The 23769-nt window shown below is 40.4% G+C and overlaps 1 protein-coding gene and 1 long non-coding RNA gene across 2 annotated transcripts in view; one reads left to right on the forward strand and one right to left on the reverse strand.

The window, feature by feature from the left end:
• The window catches only part of PRIM2 (primase, DNA, polypeptide 2 (58kDa)), a 400616-nt gene that overhangs the window by 32197 nt on the left and 344650 nt on the right, over window positions 1-23769 (forward strand). The window lies entirely within an intron of this gene.
• On the reverse strand, window positions 3955-6845 carry LOC105555250. The gene is made up of 3 exons (XR_001008443.1): window positions 6802-6845; window positions 5946-6167; window positions 3955-5221 (listed from the first exon to the last, which is right to left on the reverse strand). It is a non-coding gene; the product is annotated as an uncharacterized LOC105555250 (long non-coding RNA).

Here is a 23769-nt window from a genome sequence, read left to right on the forward strand (position 1 = left end):
ACGGTGTCTTAGACTTGATAAAATAACTCAAGTCACATTATTATATAGAATTAGATATAATATTCTAACTTATGATTTAATTGGCCCTAAATTCTGTGCTTTTTCTCCATTAGATTGCATTATTTTTTCTAACAAAAGCAGACTTTTGTTTCTTCTCCAAGTTTTCTTTCTCTCTTTCTCTTACACACACACACACACACACACACACACACACACACACACAGACACGTTCTTACATCTTAGTCCAAACTAAAAATATCCTGCTCATCAGATGCTCTGCCTTATTTTCAAGGCTTATGCTTATTTTTGAGTGTAGCCATGGTGAATTTCATCTGTCTAACTGGTGTGCTAGTCTAGTCTCCTACCTACTGCTAAATTACCCAATTAACCTATTTTGTTCAATTCCATTTTAGCCACAACCCTTTAGTTTCAGTTGCCTTGACATTGCGGGGCCGGGGGGGGACTTAATCTTTCTTATCTATTTGGTTAATTGGCCGGATTAATTCTGACAGATATAACATAGGTATTTTTGTTTTTCTTGGGCCAGCTAGTCACCCTGGGCCAGTGCTTCTCAATCTGGGCACACAAGAAACAACTGGTGTACCTTCTTGAAGCAAGAGTTCTCCTTGAAGATTTACTTGAAGAGAAAGTGAAAGCAGGACACTGAAAAATGTAGATGAAAATCTTTGAAAGAAGTATTTTTTATCTTAAAAGAAAAAAGAAAGTACTATGGAACAGAATAAAATATCTGTAGGCATTTTTTTTTTTTTTGAGACGGAATCTTGCTCTTGTCGCCCAGGCTGGAGGGCAATGGCGCAATTTCGGCTCACCGCAACCTCCACCTCCTGGGTTCAAGCGATTCTCCTGCCTCAGGCTCCTGAATAGCTGGGATTACAGGCACCCACCACCACACCCGACTAATTTTGTATTTTTAGTAGAGACAGGGTTTCTCCATGTTGGTCAGGCTGGTCTCGAACTCTCGACCTCAGGTGATCCACCCGCCTCGGCCTCCCAAAGTACTGGGATTACAGGCATGAGCCATTACACCTGGACTGTAGGCATTTTTAAGGCACAACTTTAATGGAATTTTGAACTGGTGGTAAACTACTCATGGCAACCTGTGGTTGAAACCATAGGCTTTGGGGCAAGACTGAAACCTAGCTCCTCTCTTTTCTAACTGTGTGCCCTGGCGCAAGTTGCTTAACCTTTTTGTGTCTCAGTTTCTCATCTGTAAAATGGGAATAATATCATCTGCCTCATAGAGTTATCATGAGAATTAAATGACAAGTATATGTTAAATGTTGGAACAGTGGGTGATTCATAGTGAATGCTCCCTAATGTTAGCTATTTTCATTTTCATTTATATTTCTAGATATCCCAAGGGTTATTATTTTGTCCTCCTCTTTTGTTAAGTTGTCTCAGAGCACAAGTTTGAGCAGCCCTGCCTTAGTCCTTCCCCAGGATTCTCTCCAGTATGCTGCATTTGATTCTCATCTGCTGGTCTTTTGTAATGTTTCAGGAATGTACTGTTTTCCTTTTTCTCCTCTCTCTCTCTCTCTCTCTTTTTTTTTTTTTCCCCCAGCACCATTAAAAACAAAGAGTAGCTGTTTTAGGAATTTGGGAAGTGAAGAAACAAGACATTCGACTGTGAGTTCCACCCATGTTTAAAATGAAATAACGTAACAATTGGGAGTAGAGTGCTACCATTAAGATTTTGGAGATAGAGACGTGAAGATTTTCAGTCTCAACTCCTTTAGAACCATGGCTTGAACCCGTAAAATATGAGGGCTGCCCATAAAACTTTCTCTTGTAAGATGTAGGATATGTGCAGTCTTGTCTAGTTATGCCTCATCTGGGAATGGATTTTCTGACGCAAATGAGGTTTAAAAAAAAAGGCATAGTGTCTCTTTATTTGGTTAACACTATTTCTGCACTTTGTTTTTCCTTGTCAGCTTTAAAAGGAAGAGAACAAAAGCCAAGCACCCTGCCAAAACTTGGCAGTAGAGTTTCAGTAAGTGAAAATTCTCCACCTACAGTAATGTTTGAAGTGGTTGCACAGTGAGGGCCCCCCAGCCCCCAACTCAACCCACTCACCCCTCCACTGCAGGCCATTCTTGACCTGTTAGGACACCATCTTATGCAAAGTTAAGAAAGCCCAAGAGCCTAGAACCCACAGAAAAAGGCCAGAGTAAGACTAAGGGTATCTATCCCCTGTTCTTTTTCCCCTCTTCCATCTGATATTATCTTTGGCTCAATAGTCCTAGAACTCAGAGGGCTGATACTCCAATTTACCATATAGTTGCTAGACTCAACTCTACCATCTCCTCCACTCCCAGACCTTAGACTCTTGGAGGGCAGAGAGCAGGATAGCAGCAGCCTCAAGGATGGGAAAGCAATGGAGACTGACCTATGTTTTGCTGTTTCCCTTTGCCAGCAATATCTTCTAGTTACAGGATTTTTGCACCTAGAAATAAAATGTAATATAAATATTGACCATAACTTACAGTAATTCAGTGCTTCTAAGTTGCCATGTACCATGGTAAACACATGGCTATATTATAGCAACATCATAAAGCAGACATGATTATTTCTGTATCGAGGATAAATCTGAGGTTTAGAAGAAAGGTTGGGAAAATTGTTGAAGGTCACAAGTAGGTCACAAGCCAGAAGTACATGGCACTGGAACAGACCTTACTTTTGAGTCTGGGCCTATTGTATTGACTTGCTATCAATGCATAACAAACCACATCACACAAGACCAGTAGGATCTATGAGTCATCTTGGGGTTGGCTGATTTAAGCTGGGCTAGGCTAGGTGGCTGGGGTAGCTCTGCTCTATATGCCTCTCATCTTCCTCCTGGGACCAGTAGGTTACCCTGGACATGTGTAAGAAGAAAATTGGAAATATGCAAGGTCTCTCAAGGCCTAGGCTTGGAACTGGTGCACTAATTTCTGCCTCATCCTGTTTGTCAAGGCAAGTTACAAGGCTGAGCCTAACGTCAACGAGCAAAGAGACACACCTCATTTTTTTTTAAGAGATAAGGATCTGACTGTTGACTAGGTTGTACTCAAATGCCTGAGCTCAAGGGATCATCCTGCATTGCTGGGACTACAAGTGTGCACCACTGTGCCCAACTGAGATATACTTCACCTTTGTGGAATGTAGTAGATGCTGAGGTGCACTTCCTAGTCCCTTTCCAGAACCAAGGCACTTACTTTATCAGCTGCTAGGAATATTGCTTGCTGATGATGGCTCACCAAGTCCACTGACTCCCATCCTCTCACCTCCACCCTCACCCTGGAGTCCCCATCCCACTGCCCACCAGGAATTGTCCTCAGCTGAAGGGCGCTGCTTTGCCCAAGGGTGCCCCCATGGTCAAGCCATATCCAAAGACTAGTCAGATATGAGTATGAGGTCTGACCCCTTACCTCAATTCAAGACATCTCTGAAGGGCTATCCTAGCATCAGAGCTTCGCATAGGATTGGGTGAGGCCTGGATTGCAACTAAATTAGTCCCATTTTTCTCTGCGTCAATCTTGCTTCCCTCACTCCCTTAAAATGGCTGTTTCCAAGAGCATTCCTCAAAAACTACTCCATGAAATCTAGCCTTCAACATGAGAGGGACTCCAAAGTCAATGGTGAAGGGCACAGATACAGTATAGGAAAGAATCAGAGCCAATAATGCAATCTACCACATCTTTGTGTTTAACAAGTAGATTAAACTGCATCCCAGCTCCAAAAACAAAAGCATATAGTGGAGCAGACAGAATCTCTGTCTGACATGTCTTAATATATATCTAAACCATTGATATTGGACCTTGAAATATATTTGAGTTGGAAAAGGCATGTGGTCCTGAAGAGTTGTGGGCAAATGGAAACTTTGTAAATTGAATTAAATTCCAAATGCATGGTGGGGGTTTGGTATTCTAAAGTGAAAAATGTGGTGAATTATTTTACGAATAACCGTTTTAATAACATACTGATTTTTCTATGATGGGTTTTACATATCAGCAATTTATTTCATTTTTATGAACCCATTCCATTTTTAAAATAATTCTCTGTGTATGAAATTATAGCATGATGTCATACATTTGTTTTTTGGTCTCCAATCCTTAGTGGATTTCCTTTGCATAAATTTTAAGTTTACATGAATCTGAAAAGATTCCAGGGACTCTGGGTAAAGCCATGGGTGCATGGTTGTTAGAAATGGGCACAATGGATGTAAGTAACAGGGCAGACAAACATCCCAGGAGAAGAAATTTTGGCCAGGTAGTGTTCCTTTGTCCAGTAAAAAAAGCAGGAAGAGAGAAAATAGATAATTTATTGTACTTAAGGATAGGGACTGACAGAATACCTATAGCAGAAGGACAAGTCAGCAGGAAAATCAAGAATTCTAATAGAATATTGCTGATATGATTGTTCACGATTTCCAGGGATATGAAGGGCAAGCCAGGCTAAAAAGTGGACCAGAACACTGGTGGTTGAGGGACTGGTGGCCCCAGTGAGAGGAGGGAATAGGCACACAGCATTCAATGGAAGTTTTTCCATATTTATGATATGCAAGTCATGTTTATATTCATTCCCCTCATGCTTTTCTGGGAAGGTTGAGGCTCTCCCATGTGAGAGTTTCCTCTATCAGTCAGGATTCTAAATATTCTCGATATTTTAAAGAAGATATTTAATACCAGGAGATGACAAAGGTAAGAAGCCTAAAGTGGGAGAGTAAGGTATCCTTGAGATTATCAAGAGCAGAAAGCTACTACCACTGCCTAAAGCTTAAGGGACAAAAGGAGCCAGGCCACCAGGGAGAAGCTGGAACCACAGAAACTCTTGGAGCAAGAGCTGGGTCCATAGAAGAGATGGCTGCTGCCAGAGACAATACTTGAAGCTGAGAGAAGTGGGGAGAAATACCCAGCTTCTTCCTTTCTGCTCTCTCTTCAGGGTCATCCAATGGCTGAACTGACCCAGAAACCAGAGGGCAAAGGAACAAGGAAAAAGTAATTCTCTGTGATACGAACAGGGTAGAGTGGGGACAGAGAATAAATCTAAGAGCAAAAGAGGACAAGCCTAGCACATGGCCTCAACTTCTCTGCTCCCCATGGCAATGTCCTCCTCCTCTTCTATTTCCAGGAGTCTCTGATTCCTGCCACCTATTGTCCCAGGCTCCCTTGATAGCTGGTTTCCAGGTGGGGGCGCAGCCAATGGTGGTGGCAGCAGGAGACTGGGAGATAAAAGGAAAGGTTGTGTTATTTTTCCCCACTCCCTCTCTGCTTTGGAGCCAACTCTCTGGCAGGCTCCCTCCACCATTATAGATCCTGCTGGTGGCCTGTCTTCTGTGGCTGTAGGTCTCACCAGCTCTCACTAGGTCTCTCTAGGAGTGGTTTCCTTCTGTTGCTGGTCTCTGGGTGTCTCAACATCCCTTGCTAATTCCCTTAATCCTGCCCCCAGCTATGTCAGTAGTATCTTTGTTAAAGTCCCTTCATTTGAATAATTTGGCTAGAGTTCTGTTTTCTGCCAGGACCCTGGCTAGTACCCTGACCTACTGTGTTCTTTTCCAAGCTCCTTGCAAGTGTCAAATTTTCCCTACTGTTGCCCAGATCAACAGTGTGGTATAGTAGAAAGAGTACTGGCTTTACTGGCAGACAGACATGGTTTTATTTCCGATTCAGTCACTTACAGAGTTACTGGCTGGGAAAGTTATTTAACCTCCCGAGCTTCAGTTTTCTTGCTGGTAAAGTGGAAAGGGGATAATGATGAATTTCAGTTGGATATATTAGAAATCTGTGCCTGACCCATGTGTTCCGGGCCTCATCTGCCAGTTGTCTTTTTTTCACATACCAATATTTATGGCATAAATCCCCTTCCTACTTGACTGAAAGAAATGAACCCCCTTCAAAGTATTTCCAGTTATTTCTAGAAGTTTCCGAAGAAGTTCCCCTGCTCACTAGTCTTTCTTTTGCAGTTGCCATGGTCTTCTGCCTTGTTATTTTGCTTCTGCCCCAGCTCCCACATGTCCAGCTTCTGCTTGCAGGGCCACTTGCTGAGGCTTTGCCAAGGCTGAAACTTTTCCAGGGTCACTGTCCATCATGAGAACATAGCCCATGCCAAGGGTGTTGCCTCTTAGTGTTCCCAAAGAGTCTTGTCCTTGGGAAGCCTCCATTTGGCCTCTGTGGTGCAGAGAGGAGAATGTCCTTCCCTGGCTCAGCCCCAAATATGCTGGGCTCGTGCCTAGAGCCTCTGAGAGTCTCTTTGACTATTTCCTCAGCTGATTTCACATGTAAACAAAACAACTCATAGAGGTTCTGGAAACTGCTTCCACCATCTTTCTAGAAGGAGGTCAGAAAGGGAATAGATGCTTTGCCCTCTGCTTCACCCTTTTCCCCTCTTCCCTTCACAGCTCTCCCAGCCCCCAAACCAATCTTCCTCTTCTATTTACTAAACTAAACATTTTATACATATCAACCACTGTGGGATAGAAGGGGGAGGGTCAAGGAGGGAGGTGAGGTCTAGATGACTTCTGTATATAAGCCAGAGTCCAATCCGTTTATGTATGAATGACTCCTAGTGCAATACCTGGCACATGGTGGATTCTCAACAGATGATGAGAATCATCACGTAAATAGGAAACCACATTTCCTACCATTTAGATGGTATAAGTTCTTCAAAGTTCAATTTATATGTCATCTCTTACCAGAAACCTGGCCCTAATCCCAGTAGGATGAGATTACTCTTTGCCTCTGTATTCGCTTCTTAGGGCTATGGTTATAATATACCAAGAACAACGAAAATTTATTCTCTCACAGTTCTGGAGGCTGGAAGTTTGAAATCAAGACATTGGTAGAGCCATCCTCTCTCTGAAGGCTGTAGAGAGAGTCCTTCCTTGCCCCTTCCCAGCTTCTGGTGGCTCTCGGCAATCCTTGGTGTTCCCTGGCTTACAGCTGTTTCACTCCAATCTCTGCCTCTGTTGTTGCACAGTCATCTTCTCCCTGTGTGTCTTTGTTTCCACGTGGCATTCTCTTCTCTTATGAGGCCATCAGTCATAGTGGATTAAGGCCCACTCTAGTAACCTCATTTAACTTGATTATATCTGCAAAGGCCCTATTTCCAAATAAGGTCACATTCTGGGGTCCTGAGAGTTGGGATTTCAACATACCTTCTTGGGGGGTGCAATTCCACCCATAACACCCTGCAATAAGATTCTAAAATTGAATAGCAACAATCTTATTTCTCTTTTGACATCTATCACATCTATCTCCCCCTATAACACTGAACAGCCCAAGGACAGAATCTATTTCTCATTTACTTTTGTGTCCCTGACAATACCTACATGTCCCATAATAGGTTTGATAGGTACTAAGTGACCGGGCTGAGGCTTACACCCTCCCCTCCTGACTCACGACTAATCTTTTAGACTAGAGAATGCTGCCACCAGCCTGGTACATGCATTTGTGAGTTCCTTTATTTTTTGGAAACACTATATATCAGGAAGATGGGTTTGGCTAACTGAAATAGCTGATTATAGCTTGCCTTGGGTGGTTAAATATTTATGTCTTTTGAGAGTGAACAATGGGCTTCATTCTACCAGGGAAATAATCTTGCTTGTCCCCATTTATTGGCTCTTTTTTCCTCTTTTACATTTTCAGCATCCTAATGATGTCCTTAGTGATAGTTGCTATGGAAGTATTTTAGTGTTTTCTGCAGTGTTGGGTGGTGCAGTACCTGAAGCCTTCTTTAGTGTGTATTTATAATGACACCAAGCCATGAATTTCATTTTTGTGATAGCTTTCTTGCTTAATAACCAGTTGTCATCAGGGGAGTGATGTGCATTTATTTTGGCCTCCTGATTTATCACACTGATTTTTCTTCTCCTTTTCATTGTTCCTGGAGTGCTCATCATCACTTTAAATACTCAACCCATTATTTCACAGAATATAACGACAGAGTCAGCCCCATCATTTTATCTTGTATAAACTGGTAAACAGTTGCAGCCTCTGTGATGAGGGGTGATTTAGGCTTGTAAAAGTCAAACACTTTTTTTTTTTTTTCTCACTCTGTCGCCAGGCTGGAGTGCAGTGGCACGATCTTGGCTCACTGCAACCTCTGCCTCCCGGGTTCAAGCGATTCTCCTGCCTCAGCCTCCCAAGTAGCTGGGACTACAGGTGTGCCCCACCACACCCAGTTAATTTTTGTATTTTTTAGTAGAGATGGGGTTTCACCATGTTGGCCAGGATAGTTCCAATCTCTTGACCTTGTGATCCGCCCACCTCGGCCTCCCAAAGTGCTGGGATTAAAGGTGTCAAAAACTTTTGAGGATGTACAGTTTGGAGACTGAGACTCAGTAATGGGTGGAGGAGAGAAAACTGGGATATCTAGAAAATTGGATTGTGGTGTCTTCGGTAAAATAGTAATAGTAATACATGTTCTACCTACTTGATAGGATTGTTATGAGAGTCATGTGATTAATGTATGTGAAAGCAATTTGTAAGCCGTACAGTGCTATAAAATGTTTATGAATGTTATCATTAGTAACAATTAGATTGTTAATAGACCTGATTGCTTTTGACCTGGATGTCCATGGGGAAGCAGCTTAATCTCTCGTGAAGACATCACTTGACCTTTTTACTGAACCATGTGGGCAAATGCCCAGGCCATTATGCAGCATTTTCAAGGCCATCAGGTTGTCTGTGTCAGCCTCTTTCATTCAACTCTTACGTTTTATTTGGGGAGGAGAAGGGACAGTATGACTTTAATTATTAAGCTGAAGAAGTGGAGAAATATTGATTTCTTGAATATCTTTTTCAAGTCAGCTCTTTAATATAAAGTCTCTCTGGTGCATCTGTTGCTAGCTTGCCATGTTGATATGTGCCATTTTAATTTTGTTCCTCCAAAGGTTTGGGTTATTTTTCCATACACTTTCGTTTACGGTAGACGCTCAACCACTTACTGAACACACTTAGGCAGGTAGACTTTGACAATTCTAGGGAACAGTTCTGAATGCATTTAGTGATTTCATTTATGTGTTTTAGTTTAAGTACTCTATCAATTTATCCTAGAGATAGCCCAGAAATTGATGTCACTGCAATTAAACAGAATTTTTTTTATAAAGAATTCCATGCCTGACAACTCTAGAAATATTTATTATGCAGCTTCTCTTAAAGGATTTTCAATTTGCTCATTTGGAGCAAATTTTGTGTGTTAAATGCAGTTGGTTCCTAGACACTGACTCATTTCCCAAATCTGAGTACACTTTTTTCCTCAATTGACTTTCCTCTGCCAGTATGTCATCCAACTATTCTTTAATGTACTGTCAAAATACGGTCACCTCATCATTAGCAGGAAATGGGCTTCTTGCCTACTCTTGTGAAAGTAGAATAAAGTCAGACAATTTGATTTTGAAACTATAAGAAAAGGAGAATGAAAAAACAGCAAAACCTAACTAATTTCCAAGCTCAGGGCTGTTTATAAAGAGCCTGAACAAATAAGACACCCAGAAACAAAAGGAAAACTGCAATTTGCTTCGCTTTGTGTAGAATACAGAAGAATTTCCATTTTACTCTAAATATAAAGTAGCTGCAACGTGAGTCAACATAAATAAAACGAAGAAACCAAGTCTTTATGGAAGACGACAGAAGTTTCATGTGGGCAGCTTCATGTGTTTAAGCATCTCAACGTGAAAACTTGGCCATTTGCTCAAGATTGTTTCTCTGTATTTAGATTTTGGGTGCAAATATCATCTCTGTCTCTAGGAAACAAACCCAGACGGCCTACAGAGTCAAGAATGAAGAACTCATTTTACTGAAATGTTAATGTCAACTCTAAAAATACCAGAGTTTTCAATTTTACCTAATCAAATAATCAGCTCGACAATTTTTTTGCAGCCACAGTTGCTTATATGGCTGACCAAAGTGACGATTTGTTTAAGACCAAGTTTGAGGTTAGTAAAACATATAATATATAGCGCAGATTTCATTTAACCATGTGGATAATTCAGCAAAATATGTTCTTCATGAATTGCTATGAAAAAGAGTAATTTGCTGCATTTGAATTATCTGATTACCTGTCCTGATCTTCTACTTCACTTTGAGTGTATATGTAGACTTTATTAGAATAACACTTTGTAGACATTTAGTTATCTATAGACTAACTAAAGATAGTCTATATTGCCACAGCTTCTCTCTACTTACTAGTTCAAAGCTTTCTCTTTAATTTTTGATCAGTGCCAATTTGGAACCAATCTCTTTTAGCTCAGTTTCCTCATTTGTGGAGTGGGTATCTTAACATCCAAAATAATATAAAGTTACGATGATTAGTGGGATGGTGAAAAACACTTCACACAGAATCTGGCATACAGTGAATGCTCAATGAATTTTAACTATTTTGACTTTTACTGTTAAAGATGTGACTTGGGAAGTCATTAAAACTTTTGTAGCTTAGTTCTTTACATATGAAAGACAAATGTCTTGATATAAGTCTAAAAATGTTCTTAAAATGCATACAGTGCCTCCACATGCAAAGTGAAGCACAGAATTTAAGTAACTGCCTTCATTAATTAATCAATGCATTGCTTTACCTAAGAGGTTGATACATGTTTTAGAGCAAAGCTTGAGGCACAAAGTTTCACTTTACTTGGATATTACTTTTATTGTCATTTCGCCATTTTTGGGGTATTCATTATTTACTGTGGTGGGGCAAGAATTTGGGTGCAAGTAGTTCACTTGAGAGGTGATCCCAGGAGGCATGATCAGGGAGTGGGCAAGTAAGACTGGCAAAAGAGGACACCATTAAAGGATACATTGAGAAGCAGGTTACTGTCCTGGGCAAGTAAGCTCAATCCCAGTGGCATCTCTTTGAGAGACTGCATAAAACCTTTGAGCAACCTCATCCATTTAGTCCAGCACTATACTAATATTATCACTTTCTACGAGCAATACCGCATGAAAAAATTTGGGGAGCATTGCTATAAAGAATGGTCGAGAGTGCTGAAGAGAAGCCAGGAAAATAAAAAGCAGAATAAATAAGAATGGTTGACATGCATGGCATGGTGTCTCACACCCGTAATCCCAGCACTTTGGGAGTTGGAGGTGGGAGGATCACTTGAGGTCAGGAGTTAAAGACCAGCTTGGGCAACATTGTGAGACCCCATCTCTACAAAAATTTTAAAATTAGCTAAGCATGGTGGCACATGCCAGTCTTGAACACCCGGCCTCAAATGACCCTCCCACCTTGGCCTCCCAAAGTGCTGGGATTGCAAGGGTGAGCCACCGTCCTGGCCTGGTTACATTTAACTATGTTGCACAGAAGATCATGGATTCATTCAAAATGAAATCATTGTTGCTGGGTTCTTGTAAAAGTAAGGTTATTGAGCCATGGGCGTTGAGCATATGGGAGCAGAAACAATCCTTTTAATCTACTCAGCATTTTGTGGGCTTTAAAGGAATAATGGCTGTTGTTTCTGGCTTTGTAGTTCAAGTGAGATGGATTTAGAAGAGCTCGAAGCACATTCCTAAAGTATTGGGTGGCTGGAAGGGTCTATGAGTTACGTAGTTGTTACTTCAGTCTCCAGCGGAAGGGAGGGGACATGTCTTCCTGGTCACATTCCTCCTTGGTCGCAAGAAACCACGTTTTGTTACCAAGAAACCACGTTTTGTTCCCTTCAAGTCAGAAATGTAGCCAGAATGCCCACTAGGTGGTGCTCCAATTACTTTACTGTATAACATTTTGTAACCTGCAGTATGTAAGAATATTACATGTTAGAGCCAAAAACACAGAAAATATTCTATAACTTGAGCTTCAAGATGTAAAGACTTCATATATTGAGAGGACTAATATGGCTTTTAAAATATCACATGATGTCAAAATACGCATAAAAGGTGAAAAAAAATGCTACCTCAGAGCCAAGGTTAACATTCTTGGTAGAAAAATAGATTACATTCAATATTTTTTTAAATTGCGCTTTAAAAAGAACTCTGATGCACTAGGTTCTGAGGCAACACAAGGATTTATATAATATATATATAAAATATATAAATATGGCAATTCCCCCCCCAACATTTATTTATTTATTTATTTATTTATTTTGAGTCAGAGTCTTCCTCTGTTGCCCAGGCTGGAGTGCAGTGGCGTGATCTCAGCTCACTGCAATCTCCACCTCCTGAGTTCAAGTGATTCCCCTGCCTCAGCCTCCCGAATAGCTGGGACTACAGGCCCGTGCTGCAACACCCGGCTAATTTTTTTTTTTGTATTTTTAGTAGAGACGGAGTTTCACCATGTTAGCCAGGACGGTCTCCATCTCCTGATCTCGTGATCCACCTGCCTTGATCTCCCAAAGTACTGAGATTACAGGCGTGAGCCACCGTGCCCGGCCCCTCCCCACACATTTATACATGTGATGTCTTTCAGTATCATCTCAGAATGGATAAGATGTAGATCCAAAATTCTGTCAAAAACAGTGCAAAAAAATGCAAGCAGATGAAATACCAATTTTCAAGTTAAGCAAGCAAGAGTAGAGTTAAAAGTAGACTATGTGGCTGGGTACGGTGGTTCAGGCCTGAAGGCCAAGGTGGGTGAATCAAATGAGGCCAGGAGTGATATCCTGTCTCTACTAAAAATACAAAACAACTTAGCGAGGCATGGTGGAGCTAATCTGTAATCCCAGCTACTCAGGAGGCTGAGGCACGAGCATCACTTGAACCCAGGAGGCGGAGGTTGCAGTGAGCCAAAATCGTGCCATTGCACTCCAGCCTGGGCAACAGAGTGAGACTCTGTTTCAAAAAAACAAACAAAAAAAGTAGATTATGTTATTACGGGACAGTTACTACTGAATGAATCCAAATATTTGCTTTCTTCAGCCTTACACTAGGACTGCCAGGCTGCTGGAGAAACATAACAGGACAATTTCGTGTCATCTTTAAGTCAAGACTTTGGACAGAATTTCTGGAAAGAAGCAACTTAAATGCATTTCTCTCCACTTTCATTGCCAGCCCAACACAGCTGACATCTCCTGAGCCATTGAGTTCTTGGGCCTACAGTGGCTGGAGAGTGCTGGCTCTGTTGGAGTCCTCATGGAAAAAATAGAATTGGACTTTTTCCCAGTGAGCCAACTAGAACCCCTTCACTCCCACCAAAAGGGTAACAAAAACGTCCGTAGCAATGGTGTTCATAATAGCAAAAATGCAAAACTACCTATACATCAATTAGTAGCAAAATGAATTAATCAGCTGTCATATTTTATATAGTGAAATATTGTATAGCAGTAACAAGGAAGGAACTGGAGCTCCATGTTTCCACATGGATAATCTCTAAAGTATAGAACTGAACAAAGAAAGAAAATAAGCAAGTAGCAGTAGCATGCTAGAATATTATACAATTAATAAAAAGTTAAAAACTGGGCCAGGAGCAGTGGCTCACACCTGTAATCCCAGCACTTTGGGAGGCCAAGGTGGGTGGATCAGCTGAGGTCGGGAGTTCAAGACCAGCCTGGCCAACATGGTGAAACCCTGTCTCTACTGAAAACACAAAAATTAGCTGGGTGTGGTGGCTCACATCTGTAATCCCAGCTACTTGGGAGGCTGTGGCATGAGAATCGTGTGAAGCTGGGATGCAGAGGGTTGCAGTGAGCTGAGATCATGCCACTGTACTCCAGCCTGGGCAACAGAGTGCCACTCTGTCTCAAATAAAATAAAATAAAATAAACCAAAAACAAAGTTAAAAACTATAAAACAATACCATATACATATATATACACACACACATGCATACATATGTATGTAAATACATATATAATAATCAAAAAGAAAAGGTGGTGGTTACTTTCAGGAAGGGAAAAACATTGGTGGAAAGACATATATAGGAGCTTCAATTTTAATGGTACTATCTTAATTTGTAAGCTGAATGGTAGATGAAGAAGTGATCATTAAGATGTAATGATATATTTGGGAGGCCAAAACGGGTAGATTGCTTGAGCTCAGAAGTTTGAGACCAGCCTGAGCAACATGGTGAAACCCATCTCTAAAAAAAAAAAAAAAAATACAAAAAAATTAGCTGGGCGTGGTGGTGCATGCATGTAGTCCCAGCTATTCGGGGGACTCAGAAGGGAGAATGGCTTGAGCCCAGGAGGTTGAGGCTGCCGTGAGCCAGGGTTGCGCCACTTCACTCCAGCCTGGGTGACCAAGTGAGATCCTGTCTCAAAAAATAAAAATAAAAAAAGATATAATGACATATGAAATGTAAGATTTTTTTTTTTCTTACATGTCTCAAATACGTCAAAGAAACATGGGGGAGAAGAAGAAAAAGGAGAGGAGGAAGAAGAAGAGGAGAAGAGGAAGAAGGAGAAGATCAACTTGGAAGGACAAAGAATAGGAACTAGCAGGCCCGTGAGTTTCAGTGGGTGTGTGGTTTTGGGCAAGAAGTTACCATCAGAGAGACTCAGTACAAGAAGAGGGAACGCTGAGAGGCATTCCTGAGGTCAGAGACTGTGTTTGCTGGGAAAATCAGATGATATGGGATGGGAAGGTATCCTTTCAAAAGGGGCAGGTCCATCCATTCATTCAACGTATACTTATTAACTCTCTGTGCTCTGCACTGTTCTAGGACACAGCAATGAACAAATCAGCCCAAAATCTGCCCTCATGAGTTTAGGTGTCTGGCAGGCAAATTCTGTATCCAGCCTGTTTGTCTGAACTTCCCAGCTAGGCATTCAGGGAAGGACAGAGATTTATTTACTCTACAAATATATATTGAACACTTCATGTATGTCAAACAATGCTGGATGCTGGGGAGATGGAATGAGTCCCTGTCTTCAAGAAACTTACAATTCAGTGGGAAAAGTCTTACATGCAGTTACACATTTAAAGTTAAATGTGTTGGAGGCAAGCAGAGTATCTTGGGAACACAGCAGAAGCCGTGGGGTGGTAGGGAGTGTTGGAGCCTGCTTCTGCTTGGAAAATGAGTTGATTTCAGAGAACCAAGATGTGAATTCAGAATCAGTGTCAGTTCATTAGCATAGATTAAAGATTCTGGCCAGGCGCGGTGGCTCACACCTGTAATCCCAGCACTTTGGGAGGCCGAGGAGGGCGGATCACAAGGTCAGGAGATCAAGACCATTCTGGCTAACACAGTGAAACCCTGTCTCTACTAAAAAAAAAATAACAAAAATTAGCCTGGTGTGGTGGGGGGCACCTGTATTCCCAGCTGCTCGGGAGGCTGAGGTAGGAGAGTGGCGTGAACCTGGGAGGAGGTGGAGCTTGCAGTGAGCTGAGATCACGCCACTGCACTCCAGCCTGGGTGACAGAGCGAGACTCCATCTCAGAAAAACAAACAAACAAACAACAACAACAAAAAAGATGCTGTGTTTGGGCTGGGCTCGGTGGCTCATGCCTGTAATCCCAGCACTTTGGGAGGCTGGAGATGGGCAGATCACTTCAAGTCAAGAGTCTGAGACCATTCTGGCCAACATAGTGAAACCCTGTCTGTACTAAAAACACAAAAATTAGCCGGGTGTGGTAGCGGGTGCCTGTAATCCCAGCTACTCGGGAGGCTGAGGCAGGAGAATCGCTTGAACCTGGGAGGTGGAGACTGTAGTGAACTGAGATTGCACCGCTGCACTCCAGCCTGGGCGACAGAGCGAGACTGTTAAAAAAAAAAAAATTCTACCTTTGGAGCATATACCTAAAGGTAGCCTTATGCTCTGGGGCACTAGGAAGCCTGTTATCCAAAACCATCTCTCTTCCCTCCCATGTGTCCTCCTACTACCAGTCCGTTGCTATTAGAAATTCATTCCATTGCCTCCATTTTATTATTTTAAATAATACACTATTCTATTGAAAATTATTTTATAAATACAATTCTTATAATCGAATTTGCAACTTTAATGTTTTAACAAGAGCTATGTCCCAAAATGTCTTATTGACAAAAACACCAAAATATCTGTGACATTCTGAGAGACACAATACAATACACAATCCGGACACAATGTGTGTATTTTTTTTTCTTCTTCATGTTTTCCAAGGCATGAAGAGTACAGTAGAGAAGAAAGGAGTTATGGATGAGGGAGTGGCTTCAGCCAGGAAAGGATCCATGAAGGAGGAAAGCGTGTCCAGCAGTTGGGGAGGTAAAGAGAGTCTGGTTTTTATGAACAAAGCTACAGACTAGGGAGAAAAAAAGATATAGACTAGGAGATCTTTCCCGTCAACATTACTCTGGAAATCTGTGGAGCAGTTTTTTCCTACGTGAGAATTATACCGAAACAATGAAACAAATAAGAAAAAAAAGACTGCTTATTCATTCAAATATTATGTTATGCTTATTTGATGACCCTGTGATAGATACTAGGGGTACAGTCTCTGAAGCGCCCATTGAAGGCAGTAGATTGCGACTGCTTAGAGTGTTCATTCTCCTCCCCAAAGGGGTGAAATTACGGTCTGTGAAACCCTCAACCCAATTCGTTGTGGGCATGGCACTAGAAGTTTGGCTTCCAAAATCATGTTTCCAAGTCTTGTCTTAGGGAAGGACTTGAGCTTATGAAAGTTTTATGTGAGGGAAACCACACATTAGAGCTGGAAAATCTTACAGCTTACTTTACTGCTTTTTTCTTTTTTTAACTTATGGAAAGTGCATTCTCTAAGTCTGGGAGGAAAAGGAAATTTCTGCTTCACACCCTTTTCAATTCTTGTGTGGAGTAGTTTGCTTTTACGTTGCAGGGCACCAGCTTCAGGAACTACTAGAGAAGCTTCTGTCAGCTTTTTTCAGAGAAACATTGTGTGGATCAGTAAATGCAGTGTCCTTGGGAGAATTTCCAGGAACTCATGACTGCTGGAACCATCTACCTCAGGCAGGCTCCAGTCACCCTCTTTTTCGGAGAACTATATGACTAGATTGTGGCAAGTTTCTCTTTGCATCTAGGGATGTTAGGGGAAGGCGGTGATGGCAGCGCTGCAGGAGAAACAATGAATATAGTGAATGAAATTAGTCTCATTCAAAAAGTGGTGGAGGTTCTACTGTGTGCTAGCTCTGTGCCAGGCTCCAGAGCCTGGATAGTAATGCAGAGACCCTGTGCTCAATGGGATCACAGACAAGTGGGTGAGACAGATCAATGTGTGATAAATGCAAAAGGCAGCCAAAATATGGTACTATGGTAGCGTGGGGTAGAGAGGAGGCAGGGAAGTCCCACTGAATGAGGCTGTGGCTGAGTCTTGAGGGATAGTCCTTAACAAGGGGAAGATTTACCATGGGGTAAGTTTGGGGTCTGTAAGTAGCTCATAATAATGAGAAGGGAAGAGGACAAGAGATGAGGCTGAAGAGGGAAACAGACCCAGATATCATGAGGCACCTTGTCTGCCACGCTAAGAAATCTGGATACCCTCAACAGTACTTAGGGATACTGAGGGAGCTTGAGGAAGGCAGTGAGCACTTTCAAATGGTTTTTGTTTTCATTTTTTTCTTCTATAAAACTAAAAAATTCTCACTGAAGAAAATTTGGAGGTGACAGAAAGGCATAAAGAGAAAATATATCACCTTTAATTTCTCCACACAGAGGTAACCACTGCTAATTTTGGTATGTTTGGTATATATCTTTTTATATGTTTGTGGTCACTTTCTTTATATAACTTTACAATTGCTTTTTTCATTAGTATTCTTTCCTGGGCATTTCCATACTTTGTATTCTTTTTTTTTTTTTTTAATTTTTAATTTTGAACTAATTTTAGACTAACAGAAGAGGTACAAAGACAATGCAGAGTTCCTGCAGGTCCTTCCCCCAGCTTCCCAGAATGTTAAACATGTACTTTCTTTCTTGTTTTTTCTGAGGTGGAGTCTCACTCTGTCATCCAGGCTGGAGTGCAATGACATGGTCTCGGCTCACTGAAACCTCTGCCTCCCAGGTTCAAGCGATTCTCCTGCCTCAGCCTCCTGAGTAGCTGGAATTACAGGCATGCACCACCACGCCTGGCTAATTTTTGTAGTTTTAGTAGAAATGAGGTTTCACCATATTGGTTGGCTGATCTCGAACTCCTGACCTCATGATCTGCCCACCTCGGCCTCCCAAAGTGCTGGGATTACAGGCGTGAGCCACCACGCCCAGCCTGTACTTTCTTTTTTTAAAAAAAAAAAATTTTATTGAGGTAAAATATCCATATATAATTTACCACCTTTACCATTTTTGGGTGGACATTTCAGTGTTATTAAATACATTTATATTATTTTTTCCCTTTATCTCCCTCTTTCCCCATCCCTCCTGGCCTCTCCTAACCACCAGTCTACTCTATGTTCATGAGATCTACTTTTTTAGCTCTTGCATATGAATGAGAACATGCAATATTTGTCTTTCTGTGCTTGGCTTATTTCACTTAACATCACGGCCTCCAGTTCCAAATATAAATGTTGCAGTTGCTGCAAATGACAAGATTTCATTCTTTTCTATGACGGAATAACATTCAATGTGTACCAGTTTTCTTTTATCTATTCATCCATTGATGAGTACTTTGGTTGATTCCATACCCTGGCTATTGTGAATAGTGCTGCAATAAACACAGGAGTGCAGATACCTCTTCGATACATTTATTTCCTTTCTTTTGGATATATACCCAGTAGTGGAATTGCTGGATCATGTTCTGTTTTTAGTTTTTGGTTTTTTGAGGAAACTCCTTACTGTTTCCACTCTGTAGTGGCTGTACTAGTTTACGTTCCCACCAACAGTGTATGCAGAGTTCCTGTTTCTCCACATCCTCAACAGCATCTAACAACATACTTTCTATCTTTCCCATCACAGTGTCGAAATATATTTACCTCTATCATATTTTCACTGATACTCTAAAATGACCACTAACTAAACTGGAAAACTGACCCCGTAGTACTACGAGTTCATAGACATTCCCAACCTGAAACCCAATTGTACTTGAATAAGAGCCTCCTGGAGTCACAGTGCATTACCCTGGAGGGTGGGAATTCTGGACAAAAGTAGCATGCTACACAGAGAGGTGCTTCTGGGCAGATGGGACTTTCAGGACCCCACAGCTTAGCCTGCATGTGGGAGCAGCTGGTGTGTACTACTTCCAGATGAATTCTCGCTCACTAAGATAGTGATAAGTGATCTGCAGTTGTTTCTCCTTATGTTTATTAAGAAAAGCCATACAACTGAGTTTCCTTGTGATCGTCACCAGTTTTAACCCTAAGTCTCATTGATCCAGCATTTACTGACATTGCTTAAAGCCAGTACTAAATGATTTGTGCTCAATTCTAAAGTCCTGGGTTGAATCACTTGGTCCTCCCAGATTGTCCAAGGAAAATATCATGTGCTGGAAAAGGTCATCATTAATGAGAGAAACAAATTATCCCTCAGGCTCAGTCCTAGCCCCTCTGCCTGTTCCTTTTCACCATCCAATGTGACCTCTTGGCACTCATCTGTCCTCTTTGGGGGCTGTTTTCATCCTCTGTCATTTGCACAGTTGTGTCTGTGTATATTTCTTATTATATTGTATATTTCTTGAGAGTGTCTTCTCCCTTCTTATGTATTTCACAGTACTGATCATAGCACCTTACTATTCGATGCTAAACAAATATTTACTCCTTTGAATTTATTAATTCTCTACGCTTTTTCTTTTGGAGGTGTCATGGAGTCTCACAGCTTCAGCTAAGATCTTTTAGTATGTAAACTCTGTTGGGTATCTCTGACTGCTTCCTAAATGGTTCTACCCAGTAACCTACTTTCATTGCTAATTCCAAAAGGCTAATACTGAAACAGTCCCTCTCTTAGTCTCTCCCTGTTATGAGTTGAATTGTGTCTCCCTGCTCCCTCTACCAAATTCATATATTGAATTCCTAACCCCCAGTACCTCAGAATGTGACTGTGTTTGAAGATAGGGTCTTTAAAGAGGTAATTAAGGTAAAGGTAAAATGAGGTCCTATGGCTGATTGTCTTCATGCGGAGAGGATATTAGGGCACAGACACACACAGGTGGAAGACTATGTGAAGACAAGAGAGAAGACAGCCATCTGTAAGCTAACAAGAGAGGCTGTAAAAGAAACCAAACTTGCAAACACCTTGTTGAACTTCTGGCCTTCAGAACCATAAGAAAATACATTTCTGTTGTTTTAAACCACCCAGTCTGTGGTATTTTGTTATGGCAGTCCTACAAAACGAATATACTTCTTTTACCTGAATTACAAGCTGACTTTCCCAATACACCTCCACATTCTGTCATGTACCAGCACTCTTTCAGGCATACATATCTGGAGGTCTTTTTTTCTAATACTCTCATTCCTCTCATCATCACTAGATAATTGTTTTGCTCTTTAAAAAAAAAATTTCTCCTTATTGGCACAGCTATTACTCTAGTCCTCCTCAGTTTTTATTCTTATTTCATAGCCTTAACACATTTTCCTCAAATACAGTTTTATACAGACCTCAGTATCTGATTTCTCTGTTATAATATACTCCCACATGCTTTCTCAGTGCCACTCGTATGAAATGATCAACAATTCAACCATATGTTTGCCCATATTATCACCTTTGCTGGGAGTGGCCTTTCTTCTCTTCCCCAGGGCTTAGTGATTTGTGTATCTGGACATGTAACTATATGCCTTCTTGTTGACCTCTTATATGCCCTGTACTTCTGAACTTGTCGTATGTTCTTGACTTCCTTAGTCTCAACCTCCAAATTTACCTCTATGCTCTGTTCTTACTCCAGTTACCGTTTAAAATATTAGATTAACATTGGATACCCCCTGATTTCAAAGAGGCACTTCTCCAAATAGTTATACCACCTATATAGGTGGCAGATACTGAAGATTAACATAGCGTTAAGTTAAAGTTTTTGGTTTTGTGTCAGATTTCTTATTAACTTGGTAGCTTTGGGAAAGTGCTAACACTTTTTTTCAGCCTCAACTCTAAAGTGAAGATAAAAATATGTGATTTCACTTGAGCATTATGAAGAAAAATAGATTAAGTATGTGAAAGATTTGTAAGGCATCTACAAAGCAATATTCGGTATTAGTTGTTGAGTTTGGCCTTCTTGATGCTTCCCATATTGTCTCTTATTACCACTAATCCTGTCTTTCCAAGTGCCTGACAAACTTGTTCGGGGCCCAAATTATAGATAATATATTCTTTCTGACTCTTAAAGTAGCTAGTCATCATTTAATACTGATTTTTTTTTTAAAGACTAACCCCTAAAATCACAGTAGTTGAAAAGCCTTTTAAGTAGGGTGATTATTTAATTAACTTTGCATGACATGGTTCTAGCTCACCCTTGTAATCTCAGCATCATTATTTTAGTATCTTTCTTACTCTCAAAAGTGTGTTTATTTGGACAACACATTATATGGTCACTCTCCCCATAAATATCCCGGCTTAAACAGAACCACAGAAGTTTGTTTCATGAAGATAAAAAGGACATAGAGCAAACTTTTTTCTGTGGGAAAGAAGAACATGAAAGAGAGAGAGAGTTGAGTCTCTACTTGGGAGAATATTTCAGCTAGCAGAGATTGTGAAGTCTGTGGGTAAAATTTATGGTACTTAAATGTTTGTATGTCAGATAAGACAAACCAGCTGCACTTCACTGCACTTCACTACAATTGCCAAGTCTGGTCTTTGCGTTTAACTTTTGGCAGATGTGCTTGTATGCTATTCAGGTCAAAAAGCTATTAATCAAACTGTTAAAATATGTTGTTAAAAGTTCAAGACGTAGTCTATATTCTGATCTCAAACGGTTTTTATTTGTTTTTATTACTCAAATAATACATAGTTACTCCACACATACTCAACATACATAGTTTTATTGTCTAGTTAAAATTATGTCAAAATATATAGATTGAAAAATGTCTTTCTCCATCATCACTTACCCCTCATTTACCTAATCTTACTTTTCCATATGTAAACCAGTTTTTAACCAGAAACAATGCAAAATAAATATTTAGTATGAATAAATATCAAGACATTCCATAAAAGTAACAAATTACTAATTTTTAATAAATAGTCCAACTTTTCTGGAAGAAGATTTGTCAAAATACATCAAAGTGTCAAACACACATTTTTAGACTCAGCAATTTCAATTCAAAGAAATAATTGTACAAGCATACAAGGATATACATATAAAGATATTCATTGCAACCCAGGAGCTGAATTTTGAAAAGATTAACAAAAAGATAAACCACTAGCCAGACAAATAAAGAAGAAAAGAGAGAAGAATCAAATAGACACAATAACAAATGATAAAAGGGATATCACCACTGACCCCACAGAAATACAAACTACCATCAGAGAATACTATAAACACCTCTACACAAATAAACTAGAAAATCTAGAAGAAATGGATAAATTTCTGGATACATACACCCTCCCAAGACTAAATCAGGAAGAAGTCGAATCCCTGAATAGACCAATAACAAATTCTGAAATTGAGGCAGCAATTAATAGCCTACCAACCAAAAAAACAGTCCAGGGCTGGACAGATTCACAGCCGAACCAGAGATACAAAGAGAGCTGGTACCATTCCTTCTAAAACTATTCCAAACAATAAAAAAAGAGGGAATCCTCCCTAACTCATTTTATGAGGCCAATATTATCATGGTTCCAAAACCCGGCAGACACAACAAAAAAACAGAATTCCAGGCCAATATTCCTGATTAACACTGATGCAAAAGTCCTCAATAAAATACTGGCAAACCAAATCCAGCAGCACATCGAAAAACTTATCCACCAGAATCAAGTTGGCTTCATCCCTGGGACACAAGGCTGGTTCAACATACACAAATCAATAAATGTAATCCATCACATAAACAGAACCAATGACAAAAACCACATCATTATCTCAATAGATGCAGAAAAAGCCTTTGATAAAATTCAACAGCCCTTCATGCTAAAAACTCTCAATAAACTAGGTATCAATGGAACATATCTCAAAATAGTAAAACCTATTTATGACAAACCCACAGCCAATATCATACTGAATGGGCAAAAGCTGAAGCATTCCCTTTGAAAACCAGCAAAAGACAAGGATGCCCTCTCTTAGCACTCCTATTCAACATAGTATTGGAAGTTCTGGCCAGAGCAATCAGGCAAGAGAAAGAAATAAAGGGTATTCAAATAGGAAGAGGAAGTCAAATTGTCCCTGTTTGCAGATGACATGATTGTATATTTAGAAAACCCCGTCATCTCAGCCCAAAAACTCCTTAAGCTGATAAACAGCTTCGGCAAAGTCTTGGGATACAAAATCAATATGCAAAAATCACAAGCATTTCTATACACCAATAATAGACAAACAAAGAGCCAAATCATGAGTGAACTCTCATTCACAAGTGCTACAAAGAAAATAAAATACCTAGGAATACAACTTACAAGGGATGTAAAGGACCTCTTTGAGGAAAACTAGAAACCACTGCTCAAGGAAATAACAGAGGACACAAACAAATGGAAAAACATTCCAGGCTCATGGATAGGAAGAATCAACATTGTGAAAATGGCCATACTTCCCAAAGTAATTTATAGATTCAATGCCATCCCCATCAAGTTACCAATGACTTTCTTCACAGAACTAGAAAAAACTACTTTAAATTTCGTATAAAACCAGGTATTGATGGAACATATCTCAAAATAATAAGAGCTATTTATGACAAAACCATAGCCAATATCATACTGAATGGGCAAAACCTGGAAGAATTCTCTTTGAAAACCAGCACAAGACAAGGATGCCCTCTCTTACCACTCCTATTCAACATAGTGTTGGAAGTTCTGGCTAGGGCAATCAGGCAAGAGAAAGAAATAAAGGAAAAGAGGAA

Source organism: Mandrillus leucophaeus, unplaced genomic scaffold, assembly GCF_000951045.1.
Source record: "Mandrillus leucophaeus isolate KB7577 unplaced genomic scaffold, Mleu.le_1.0 Scaffold676, whole genome shotgun sequence".
NCBI lineage: Eukaryota > Metazoa > Chordata > Mammalia > Primates > Cercopithecidae > Mandrillus > Mandrillus leucophaeus.